This window comes from Lepus europaeus, chromosome 15 (assembly GCF_033115175.1).
Source record: "Lepus europaeus isolate LE1 chromosome 15, mLepTim1.pri, whole genome shotgun sequence".
In the NCBI taxonomy this organism is placed as follows: Eukaryota; Metazoa; Chordata; class Mammalia; order Lagomorpha; family Leporidae; genus Lepus; species Lepus europaeus.
Window position 1 is genome coordinate 95,643,635 of NC_084841.1, and position 13,195 is coordinate 95,656,829.

Here is a 13,195-nt window from a genome sequence, read left to right on the forward strand (position 1 = left end):
TCTTGGCTTTCCATGCCTACAATACTCTCATGGGCTCTTCAGCCAGGTCTGAATGCCTTAAGGGCTGATTCTGAGGCCAGAGTGTTGTTTAGGACATCTGCCATTCTATGAGTCTGCTGTGTATCCCACTTCCCATGCTGGATCTTTCTCTCCCTTTTTGATTCTATCAGTTAGTACTAGCAGACACTAGTCTTGTTTGTGTGATCCCTTTGTTTCTTAGACCTATCCAGGCCATCGAATGTGAACTGAAATTGATCACTTGGACTAGTGAGATGGCATTGGTACATGCCACCTTGATGGGATTGTATTGGAATCCCCTGGCACATTTCTAACTCCATCATTTGGGGCAAGACTGATTGTGCATGTCCCAAATTGTTCATCTCCTCCCTCTCTTTTTCCACTCTGAAATTTAACAGGGATCACTTTTCAGTTAAAATTTAAACACCTAAGAATAATTGTGTGTTAATTACAGAGTTCAACTGCTAGTACTAGAACAACAACAACAACAACAAATACTAAAAAGGATAAAGTATTACATTGTACATCTAGAGTCAGGACAAAAGCTGATCAGGTCATTGTTTCTTATAGTGTCCATTTCACTTCAACAGGTTTCCCCTTTGGTGTTCAGTTGTCGCCGATCAGGGAAAACAAATGATATTTGTCTCTTTGGGACTGGCTTAATTCACTCAGCATGATGTTTTCCAGATCCTTCCATCTTGTTGCAAATGACTGGGTTTCATTGTTTCTTACTGCTGTATAGTATTCTATGGAGTACATGTCCCATAATTTCTTTATCCAGTCTACTGTTGATGGGCATTTGGGTTGGTTCCAGGTCTTAGCTATTGTGAATTGAGCTGCAATAAACATTAATGTGCAGATGGCTTTTTTATTAGCCAAATTAATTTCCTTTGGGTAAATTCCAAGGAGTGGGATGGCTGGGTTGTATGGTAGGGTTATGTTCAGGTTTCTGAGGAATCTCCAGACTGACTTCCATAGTGGCTTAACCAGTTTGCATTCCCACCAACAGTGGGTTAGTGTCCCTTTTCCCCCACATCCTCTCCAGCATCTATTGTTGGTAGATTTCTGGATGTGAGCCATTCTCACCGGGGTGAGGTGAAACCTCACTGTGGTTTTGATGTGCATTTCTCTGATTGCTAGTGATCTTGAACATTTTTTCATGTGTCTGTTGGCCATTTGGATTTCCTCTTTTGAAAAATGTCTATTGAGTTCCTTGGCCCATCTCTTCAGTGGGTTGTTTGTTCTGTTGTTGTGGATTTTCTTGATTTCTTTGTAGATTCTGGTTATCAATCCTTTATCTGTAGTATAGTTTGCAAATATTTTTTCCCATTCTGTCGGTTGCCTCTTCATTTTCCTGACTGTTTCTTTTGAAGTACAGAAACTTCTCAATTTGATGCAATCCCAAATGTTAATTTTGGTTTTGACTGCCTGTGCTGTTGGAGTATTTTCCAAAAAGTCTTTGCCTGTGCCTATATCTTGCAGGGTTTCTCCAATGCTCTCTAATAATTTGATAGTTTCGGGTCGTAGATTTAAGTCTTTAATCCATGTTGAGTGAATTTTTGTGTAAGGTGAAAGGTATGGGTCTTGCTTCAAGCTTCTGCACATGGAAATCCAGTTTTCCCAGCACCATTTATTGAATAGGCTGTCCTTATTCCAGGGATTAGTTTTGGATCTTTGATCAAATATAAGTTGGCTGTAGATGTTTGGATTGATTTCTGGTGTTTCTATTCTGTTCCATTGGTCTATCCATCTGTTTCTGTACCAGTACCATGCTGTTTTGATAACAACTGCCCTGTAGTATGCCTTGAAATCTGGTATTGTGATGCCTCCGGCTTTGTTTTTGTTGTACAAGATTGCTTTGGCTATTCGAGGTCTTCTGTGTCTCCATATGAATTTCAGCATTATTTTTTCCAGATCTGATAAGAATGTCTTCGGTATCTTGATTGGTATTGCATTGAATGTATAAATTGCTTTTGGGAGAATAGACATTTTGATGATATTGATTCTTCCAATCCATGAGCATGGAAGAGTTCTCCATTTTTTGGTATCCTCTTCTATTTCTTTCTGTAAGGTTTTGTAGTTTTCATCGTAGAGATCTTTAACGTCCTTGGTTAAGTTTATTCCAAGGTATTTGATTGTTTTCGTAGCTATTGTGAATGGGATTGATCTTAGAAGTTCTTCCTCAGCCGTGGCATTGCCTGTGTATACAAAGGCTGTTGATTTTTGTGCATTGATTTTATATCCTGCTACTTTGCCAAACTCTTCGATGAGTTCCAGTAGTCTCTTAGTAGAGTTCTTTGGGTCCCCTAAATAAAGAATCATATCATCTGCAAAGAGGGATAGTTTGAGTTCTTCCTTCCCGATTTGTATCCCTTTAATTTCTTTTTCTTGCCTAATAGCTCTGGCTAAAACTTCCAGAACTATATTGAATAGCAGTGGTGAGAGTGGGCATCCCTGTCTGGTACCAGATCTCAGCGGAAATGCTTCCAACTTTTCCCCATTCAATAGGATGTTGGCCGTGGGTTTTTCATATATTGCTTTGATTGTATTGAGGAATGTTCCTTCCATACCCAGTTTGCTTAGATTTTTCATCATGAAAGGGTGTTGTATTTTATCAAATGCTTTCTCTGCGTCTATTGAGAGAATCATATGGTTTTTCTTCTGCAGTCTGTTAATGTAGTGTATTACGTTGATTGTTTTGCGGACGTTGAACCATCCTTGCATACCAGGGATAAATCCCACTTGGTCTGGGTGGATGATCTTTCTGATGTGTTGTTGCATTCTATTGGCCAGAATTTTATTGAGTATTTTTGCATCTATGTTCATCAGGGATATTGGTCTGTAATTCTCTTTCAATGCTGCATCTTTTTCCGGCTTAGGAATTAAGGTGATGCTGGCTTCATAGAAAGAATTTGGGAGGAGTCCCTCTTTTTCGATTGTTCTGAATAGTTTGAGAAGAATTGGAGTTAGTTCTTCTCTAAATGTCTGGTAGAACTCAGCAGTGAATCCATCTGGTCCTGGGCTTTTCTTTGTTGGGAGGGCCTTTATTACTGTTTCAATTTCTGTGTCAGTTATGGGTCTGTTTAGGTTTTCTATGTCTTCCTGGCTCAATTTAGGTAGGTTGTATGTGCCCAAGAATCTGTCCATTTCTGATAGATTTAACTGTTTGCTGGCATACAAGTCCTTGTAGTAATCTCTGATGATTCTTTTTATTTCTGTGGTGTCTGTTGTTATGTTTCCTTTTTCGTCTCTGATCCTATTGATTTGGGTCTTTTCTCTTCTTTTTTTAGTTAGTTGGGCCAATGGGGTGTCAATTTTGTTTATTTTTTCAAAAAACCAGCTCCTCGTTTGGCTGATTTTTTGTAATTTTTTTTTATTCAATCCTGTTGATTTCTTCTTTGATTTTAATTATTTCCCTTCTTCTACTGGGTTTGGGTTTGGTTTGCTGCAGATTTTCTAGATCCTTGAGATGACTTGAAAGCTCATCTATTTGGTGCCTTTCCAATTTCTTGATGTAGGCACCTATTGATATAAATTTTCCTCTTAACACTGCTTTTGTTGTATCCCATAGGTTTTGGTATGTTGTGCTGTTATCCTCATTTACTTCCAGAAAATTTTTGATTTCTCTTTTAATTTCTTCTATGACCCATTGTTCATTCAGGAGCATGTTGTTCAATCTCCATGTGTTTGCACGTGCTCTGGGGATTCCCGAGTTGCTAATTTCCAATTTCATTCCTTTGTGGTCTGAGAAGCTGCATGGTATGATTCTAATTCTTTTGAATTTGCTGAGACTTGCTTTATGGCCTAGTATGTGGTCAATCCTAGAGAAGGTTCCATATACTGCTGAGAAGAATGTAAAGTCCTTAGATGTAGGATGAAATGTTCTGTAGATATCTGTTAGATCCATTTGGGCTATAGTGTCATTTAAATCTGCTGTCTCCTTGTTGATCTTCTGTCCTGTTGATCTGTCTATCTCTGAGAGTGGAGTATTGAAGTCCCCCAGTAGTATTGTATTGGGGTCTAAGTCTCCCTTTAAGTCCCTTAACAAGTCTTTTAAATAAGCTGGTGCCCTGTGATTAGGTGCATATACATTGATAATCGTTATATCTTCCTGTTGAATGAATCCCTTAATCATTAAATAGTGCCCCTCTTTGTCTCTCCTGACAGTTTTTGTGGTAAAGTTTATGTTGTCCGATATTAAGATGGCTACGCCCGCTCTTTTTTCATTTCTGTTGGCATGGTATATCTTTTTCCAGCCTTTCACTTTCAGTCTGTATGGATCATTGTTGGAAAGATGAGTTTCTTGTAAGCAGCAAAAAGATGGGTTTTGTTCCTTAACCCAATCAGCCAATCGGTGTCTTTTAACTGGACAGTTCAAGCCATTAACATTCAATGTGACTATTGTGAAGGAGTAACTTTGCCCTGCCATTTGCCAAAGATATTTTCTAATATCTGGTTTGAGATTCTTGTGGTCTTTTGGTGTGAGGTTTCCTTCCTTTACCTTCTTTCATATTGGTTACCGTGTTTCTGTGTTTCTGTATGTAAGACATCTTTAAGCATCTTTTGCAGGGCTGGACGAGTGGCGACAAATTCTTTCAATTTCTGTTTGCTGTGAAAGGTCTTTTTTTCACCTTCATTCACAAATGAGAGCTTTGCAGGATATTATATTCTGGGCTGGCAGTTTTTCGCTCTTAGTACCTGGGCTATATCTCGCCATTATCTCCTGGCTTGTAGGGTTTCTGATGAGAAGTCAGCTGTAAGTCTAATTGGAGATCCTCTGAGAGTAATCTGGCGTTTCTCTCTTGCACATTTTAGGATCTTTTCTTTGTGTTTCACTGTGGTGAGTTTGATTACGACGTGTCGTGGTGAGGATCTCTTTTGGTCATGTTTATTAGGGGTTCTATGAGCTTCCTGTACTAGGATGTCTCTGTCCTTCTCCAAACCTGGGAAATTTTCTGCTAGTATCTCACTAAAAAGGCCTTCTAATCCTTTCTCCCTTTCCATGCCTTCAGGAACTCCTAGAACCCGAATGTTGGGTTTTTTAATAGTATCCTGTAGATTCCTGACAGTATTTTTTAGATTTCTGATTTCTTCTTCTTTTCTTTGATTTGACTGTTTCCTTTCCTGTTCTCTGTCTTCTAATTCCGATATTCTCTCTTCTGCTTCACCCATTCTGTTTTTAAGGCTCTCTAATGTGTTTGTCATTTGATCTATTGAGTTCTTCATTTCATTGTGGTTTTTGGTCACTATCTCAGTTTCCTGTTCTACTAGTTGTTTCATTTCATTTTGATTCCTCCTTAATATTTCATTTTCATGAGAGAGATTTTCTATCTTGTCCATTAAGGATTTCTGTAGTTCAAGAATTTGTTTTTGAGAACTTCTTAATGTTCTTATCATTTTTTTGAGATCTGCTTCTTGCATTTCTTCTATCTCATCATCTTCATAATCTTGCATTGGCGTGCCTTGTTCACTTGGGGGCGTCATGGTGTCTTCCTTGCTCTTGTTACCTCGGCTTCTATGTTTGTTGTTTGGCATGTTGGAGATAATTTATGGTGTTTTTGTTTGTTTGTTTGTTTGTTTTTTGCTGTGGTGTTTTTTTTCTCGTCATACTATGCCTCTAAGTGAGCTGTCTGCTTTGTTGAATCCTTAGGGGGCTGTGATGGGTGTGGCCAGAGAGCTATGCTTGATTTTTCAGGTTTAAGGCTGTGTAAAGAGTGACTCTCCCAGAATGCTCACTCACTTGCTCCTTGCTGGCTCGCTCTCTCACTCTCTCTCTCTCTCTCTCTTTTTTTTTTTTTTTTTTTGATTCAGTTGGGAGTGGAGTTGAGGGTAGTTGAAATCTGGCCTCTGTGAGTATTTGTTTGATCTACCCCTGGGACCACACAAAGAGTTTATGCAGCCCTCAACCTGTTCTCGAGTTTCGCTAAAGTTACTGAGTTTGGCTGCGCTTTACATATGTAAAATCGCGGTGCTCTTTGTTTTGCTTGGTGAGTGAAGGGAGAGGCCTCTGTTCCCCCCCCCCCCCAATGTCTTGGGTTTCTGAGGTCTTTGTCTTACCCTCCTCAGTTCCCGCGCTGGCTAGATTCTGTGGCTCTGGCTCCTCTCCCGCCGCTCGGCTCATCTCGGTTGGTTTTCCACGCGGTGGGCTCCCTGTAAGTCCTCTGTTTCACATCCACTAGATCCGGAAGCGTTTCCTCTGCAGTTTTTTTCTTGAGTCTTTTCCTGAGGCTACAGTAATTCCACTTTTATGAAATTTTATTTTCCCAAGCTAAGGCGCACGTCCTCACTATCCGCCATCTTGGCTCCGCTAGTTTTAAGTTTTCTATTTCATCCTTGTTCTGATTGTCGGATTTCCAGAGGTTTGTCTTCTGATTCGGACATTCTTTATTCTGCCTGGCTGGGTGCTATTAAGGCTTCCCACTGCATTTTTTATTTGATCTATTGAGTTCTTCATTTCAAATATTTCATTTCTCTTCAAAATCTCAGTTTCATGGGAAAAATTTTCATTCATGTCACATGCAGTTTTCTTTAATTTGTGGATTTGCTTCTGATTGCTTTTGAGTAATCCTGTGATTAAGTTTTTGAATTCCATTTCCACATTTCATCAATCTCTTCATCTTTGTATTTTAATATTGAAATATTGTTGTATTCCTTTGGGCACTCTTGGTGTCCTCCTTAATCTTGTTTCTTGAATTTCTGCTTGTATTTTTAGGCATTTATTGAGTTGATTGTTGTTGTTTCCCTCCGATGGCTTTGCGCTGGGCCTCTGTAGAATGTCTGTGCTTTCAGGGAATATGGAGAGGTGTGTGGTAGGTGTATCCAGGGTAGCACCCAAGTTGGGTTGGTAGCTCTCCTCTTATGAAGGGGGGGGGGTGGTCACATCTGTTGGTGTGATCACTCCATCCCTCCTCTTCTTCAAGCTGAGCAATGCCTGGCTGTCAGTCCTCAGTTTGTTCAACATTCATCCGCGTGGCTGATCTGCGCAGTCCTCCTTGTGAGTGCAATTCCAGAAGCTAGGAGCTGCCGTGGGAACCAAGGAGTTCCGAGAGTGTGACTCTGCACCCAGAGCTTGCTCAGAACCCCAGCTTCCCCCTCCCCCCGTCATGCAATCACAGTGTTCTCACAATCTTAGCACCTAGGGCTCCCATGGTTAAGAGGTGCAAGACAGTTCATTCTGTCTCACTAGCCTGTCCTGTCCACAGAGAGACTGTGGGGTTCCTAGAGCCACTGCCCTTCTGTTTCTCTTGGTCAGACTGAGTTGGTTCCCTCCGCTACACCCAGAATCGTGGGTTCTTTGCTGTCTTCATGCCCCATGCTCCGTGCTTGTTGCTGCACGTCTGCACCTTCCACTCGGGTCCAGGCTGTAGCCACTGCTTTCACAGCACCTCCCACTGCAGTTTTCCCTGAGAGTGTACCTTCTCCACTTTTTTTTTTTTTTGTTAAGTTCGTGAAGCCTAGAGCAGACCTCCCTGTTGCTATTCTGTCATCTTGCCTCTCCTTCTATCCAAATGTATTCAGTGCAAATCCAATCAAAATCTCAAAAGGAATCTTTATAAAAATTGATAAGCTGATTGAAAAATTTCTGTAGAAGTCAAAGGAGCTTAGAATAGCCAAGGCAATTTTGAAAAATAATAATGTTGAGGACCTAACACAACGTAAACTATGTAGATTTTTTTTTTTTTTTGGACAGGCAGAGTGGACAGTGAGAGAGAGACAGAGAGAAAGGTCTTCCTTTTGCCGTTGGTTTACCCTCCAATGGCCGCCGCGGTAGCGTGCTGCAGCCGGCGCACCGCGCTGTTCCGAAGGCAGGAGCCAGGTGCTTCTCCTGGTCTCCCATGGGGTGCAGAGCCCAAACACTTGGGCCATCTTCCACTGCACTCCCTGGCCACAGCAGAGAGCTGGCCTGGAAGAGGGGCAACCGGGACAGGATCGGTGCCCCAACCGGGACTAGAACCCGGTGTGCTGGCGCCACTAGGTAGAGGATTAGCCTGTTGAGCCATGGCGCCAGCCTGTAGATACTTATTTTATAGCCAGGTAATAAAGACAGTGTCTCACTAGCATAAGTTAAACCAGGGTTTCGTAACTTTGGCACTAACAGGAAATTTCTTTGTCATGGGAGGCTGTCCTGTACATTATGGTATGTTCAGCAGCATCTCTGTCCACTGCCCACAGACTGTCATACCAATTACAGCCCCATCTATATAGCCAAAAATGTCTGTAGACATTGCCAAATGTGCCCTGGGGGGAAAAATCATCCCAGTTGAGAACCACTGAGATTTATAAATAGACTGATTGAACAGAATAAAGTGTTTAGCAATAGACTCACAGATGCATGGTCAATTGCTTTTTGACAGTACTTCAAAACGTTTGATAGATAAGGTTACTGTTTAAATGAATGAAGTTGCATTCCTTGGATTTACATTTGAAAAAAAAAAGTGGGCATTGTGACAGTGGGTTAAGCCATAGCTTGAGATGCCTGCAACCCATATTGGAGTTGGTCAAGTCCCATTCTTCTGCCTCTAATCCAGTTGGCTGCTAACTCACCTTTGGCGACAGCAGATGATGACTTAATTTCTTGGACTCCTGCCACCAATGTGAGACTGAACAGAGTTCTGGCTCCTGGCTTTGGCCAGGCCCAGCACTGTCTTTTACAGGCATTTGGGAAATGAACCAGGGGATGGAAGATGCATTCTCCCTCTCCCCCTCCCATTCAAGTAGATGAAAATAAATATTTAAAAAAACACATAAGGCCGGCGCCGTGGCTCTATATAGGCTAATCCTCCGCCTAGCAGCACCGGCACAACGGGTTCTAGTCCCGGTCAGGGCGCCAGATACTGTCCGGGTTACGCCTCTTCCAGGCCAGCTCTCTGCTGTGGCCCGGGAAGGCAGTGGAGGATGGCCCAAGTGCTTGGGCCCTGCACCCCATGGGAGACCAGGATAAGCACCTGGCTCCTGGCTTCAGATCAGCGTGGTGCGCTGGCCGCAGCGCGCCAACTGCGGCGGCCATTGGAGGGTGAACCAACAGCAAAGGAAGACCTTTCTCTCTGTCTCTCTCTCTCACTGTCCACTCTGCCTGTCAAAATAAAATAAAATAAAATAAAAAATAAAAATAAAAAAACACATAAGAAATGAACTCTTTTTACTATATATAAAAATTAATTTAAAATGAATCATACCTAAATGTAAGAGTTAAAGCAATCTCAATAAAACACAAAACTTTGGTCTCCTGAGGTAGGCAAGGATTTCAAAAGGCATGCCTTTCAGATGGGAAGAACATATATCTTCCATAACATTTTCTTATAAATTGTTTATATCCAGAATGTACAAAGAACTGTTAAAATAATGTTAACCCGGCAGGCGCCATGGTTCTCTTGGCTAATCCTCTGCCTGTGGCGCCAGCACCCCGGGTTCTAGTCCTGGTTGGTTCTGTCCCGGTTGCTCCTCTTCCAGTCCAGCTCTTTGCTGTGGCCCAGGAGTACAGTGGAGGATGGCCCAGGTCCTTGGGCCTTGCACCCTCCTGGGAGACCAGGAGGAGGCACCTGACTCCTGGCTTCGGATTGGCGCAGCGCGCCGGCTATAGCAGCCATTTAGGGGGTGAACCAATGGAAGGAAGAATTTTCTGTCTCTCTCACTGTCTAACTCTGCCTGTCAAAAAAAAATAATAATGTCAACCCAATAAAATTGGGCAGTAGATTTTTATAGACACTTCACCAAATAAGATTTATCATAGCATACTGCTGCTTCAAAGTAGCATACCATTGCTTCAAACGATGTTTAGCATTATTTGTTAATGAGTAATGCAAACCAAAAGCACAACTAGGTACCAGTACATACCCACTGGCAGGCACAAAATTAAAGACCCACAATACTAAGTACTGGGGTGATTGTGTAGCAATTAGAACTCCTAGATTACTGGTAGGAATGAAAAGTGGAACACTTTGGAAAGCAGTTGGATTTTTTTATTATGTTAAATACACACTTCCTGTATGAACTGTTTTTTTATTTCTAGGTATTTACCCAAGAGAAATGAAAGCATTTTGTCCCTACAAAGACTTGTACTGGAATGTGCATTGCAGTTTTATTCACAATAGCAAAAATCTGGAAGGGACCCCAAATGTCTATCAGTTGATAAATGAATAATTAAATTGTTAAAAGGAACAAACTGTTAACACGGGCAGTAATACAGGTGAATCTCAAAAGTGTCTTGCTGTGTCAGAGACTGGACAGAAAAGACTGCATGTCAGACTGTGTGATTCCTTGTGTGTAAAAGTCCATAAAAGACAGAATTTAAAGTGACAGAAGGAGATCGGGGTTGCTAGAAGCCAAAAGGCCTTGAAAGGGGATTGATTTTAGAGGGCCAGGAAGGATTTTTGTGATGGAGTAATGTTTCTAAGTCATGGTGGTGGAAATGATTACTACAGTGAGCAGTTTCTACATCCACGTGCTTCACTGGGCTGTATCTGTGTCATGATGGTGGTAATGATTAGGTCAGTGAGCTGTTTCTACAGCATGGTGGTGGTAATGATTGCCTCAGTGGGCTTTTCTAATCATGATGTGGGTAGTGGCTTCTTCAGTGAGCTGTTTCTTTTTTTTTTAACTTTTATTTAATAAATATAAATTTCCAAAGTACAGCTTTTGGATTACAGTGGCTCCCCCTCCCCCATAACTTCCCTCCCACCCGCAACCCTCCCATCTCCCGCTCCCTCTCCCATTCCATTCACATCAAGATTCATTTTCAATTATCTTTATATACAGAAGATCAATTTAGTATATATTAAGTAAAGATATCAAGAGTTTGCACCCACATAAAGTGTAAAGTACTGTTTGAGTACTAGTTATAGCATTAATTCACATTGTACAGCACATTAAGGACAGAGATCCTACACGGGAAGTAAGTGCGCAATGACTCCTATTGTTGACTTAACAATTGACACTCTTGTTTATGGCATCAGTAATCACCCTAGGCTCTTGTCATGAGTTGCCAAGGCTATGGAAGCCTTTTGAGTTTGCCGACTCCGATCTTATTTAGACAAGGTTATAGTCAAAGTGAAAGTTCTCTCTTCCCTTCAGAGAAAGGTACCTCCTTCTTTTATGGCCTGTTCTTTCCACTCGGATCTCACTCACAGAGATCTTTCATTTAGGGTGGTGTTTTTTTTTTTGCCAGAGTGTGTTGGCTTTCCATGCCTAAAATACTCTCATGGGCTCTTCAGCCAGATCCAAATGCCTTAAGGGCTGATTCTGAGGCCAGAGTGCTATTTAGGTCAGTGAGTTGTTTCTACAGCATGGTGGTGGTAATGATTGCCTCAGTGGGCTTTTCTGATCACGATGTGGGTCGTGGCTTCTTCAGTGGGCTGTGTCTGTGTCATGATGGTGGCAGTGCTTGCTTCCTCAGTGTGCTGTTTTTGTTTTTGTTTTTGTTTTTAAAGGTAAGGGGCCTACTTTTGATAACTTAATCATTGCCAAACTGTTTGGCCCCCAGGCCCACTCCCTGATATTACCTGGAACCTCCTCTAACTTTACCTTCAGCCTTTCCTGGTTATTGCCTTGCTACCCTGCTGCTGTGCTCCTAGACTTTTTCCTGTCAGTGAGTATTACTGGAAAAATCAGCTGTTCAGGGTTCCATTCTCTCTGAGGTGAGTTCTTAGTGTTTTCCAAACTGGTATACGAAAGGAACCCTGTTAAATTAGACAATGTCTACAAAGACTGCGTATTAACACATTGGCACAGTAGGCATTAATATGCTGTATGTTTTTAAGACTCTAAAAAAGCTTTTTCCAAAAATGACTTTGTCTATCCTCATATAATGCTGGAAATGAATATCTGCTGATTAAGGCATAGATTCCCAGTTTGCAAAATTTCTGATAGTAGTCTAAGGAATCTCTGTGTTTAAATCACTGTACAAGTGACTTTACTGTCAGTCACTTATAAACTGCTGGATTTAGGTACTGATAGCCCATCTTCTAAAAATAAATAACATTTCCATGCTTTACTCAGAGTTCATTAGCCATCTGTGTGCGGGTTCCATTAGCCTCTTTGCAGGAGACTTTTCATGTGCCATTTAGTGCCTCTCATTACCGTGATTCATCTTCTCACTACTCCCCACCCCAAAAAGGGCAGATTTTAGAGGGCTGGATTCATTGACAGCCCACTGTACACTAGATAATTTATAGGAGTTCACACTTAATTCTCATAGGCGATAACAAGCAGGGTTCAGAGGTGGTGAGTCATTTGCCCACGGATATAGATGCTAAGTAGCAGGTGTGAGTTTGAATGGTTAACTTTAAAACAAGATTGTGTTCTTTTGTGCTGTGCTCCCTTGGCAGATAGAAGAAATAAGGAGGTTTTCCTTGTCATTTCTGCTGGCCCACTTACTCCTACGTTTCTCTGCATCTCCATCCCTGGACATAGCAGGAAGATTTAAAATCTCACATGTAGTGTTTCTCCCTTGTTAACAAAATTCTGACCATCTTTTCTAACTGAAAGCTTTTCAGTAGTTTGAGTCATTTGCTTGCCATATGCAGGTGCGATCACTGTTTTTTACTATTAACTTACACCAATACAGTTAGTAATAATCGTTAATTTTGGTCAATTGCGAACTTTTTTTTTGACAGGCAGAGTTAGACAGTGAGAGAGAGAGAAAGGTCTTCCTTCCGTTGGTTCAACCCCCAAATGGCTGCTACGGCTGGCGGCTGTGCCAATCCGAAGCCAGGAGTCAGGTGCTTCCTCCTGGCCTCCCATGTGGGTGCAGGGCCCAAGCACTTGGGCCGTCCTCCACTGCACTCCCGGGCCACAGCAGAGAGCTGGACTGGAAGAGGAGCAACCAGGACAGAACTGGCACCCCAACCAGGACTAGAACCCGGAGTGCTGGTGCTGCAGACAGAGGATTAGCCTAGTAAGCCATGGCACCGGCCAATTGCAAACTTCTAAATACAACTTTGAGTTACTTGAAGCAATCTTCTTTGTAGTAAATACTTTGTTCTCTAGAATTTTGTTCAGTTATGTCTTTGGCAGTTCATTGTACCATTTATGATCTGACATGGTCCTCAAGCAACCCTTTCACTCTTCTCCACTACATGCCCTAACAATTTATGGAAACACAAGGGCCTTTGTTAAAGAGATAGATAAATCCTTCAGTAATTCCACATTTCCATGAATGTGGCTTGATCTGAACAGCCAA

General features: G+C 41.8%; 1 protein-coding gene across 4 annotated transcripts in view; it reads left to right on the forward strand.

The window, feature by feature from the left end:
• Nucleotides 1-13,195, forward strand: part of ANKRD31 (ankyrin repeat domain 31) — a 173,643-nt gene that overhangs the window by 108,611 nt on the left and 51,837 nt on the right. The window lies entirely within an intron of this gene.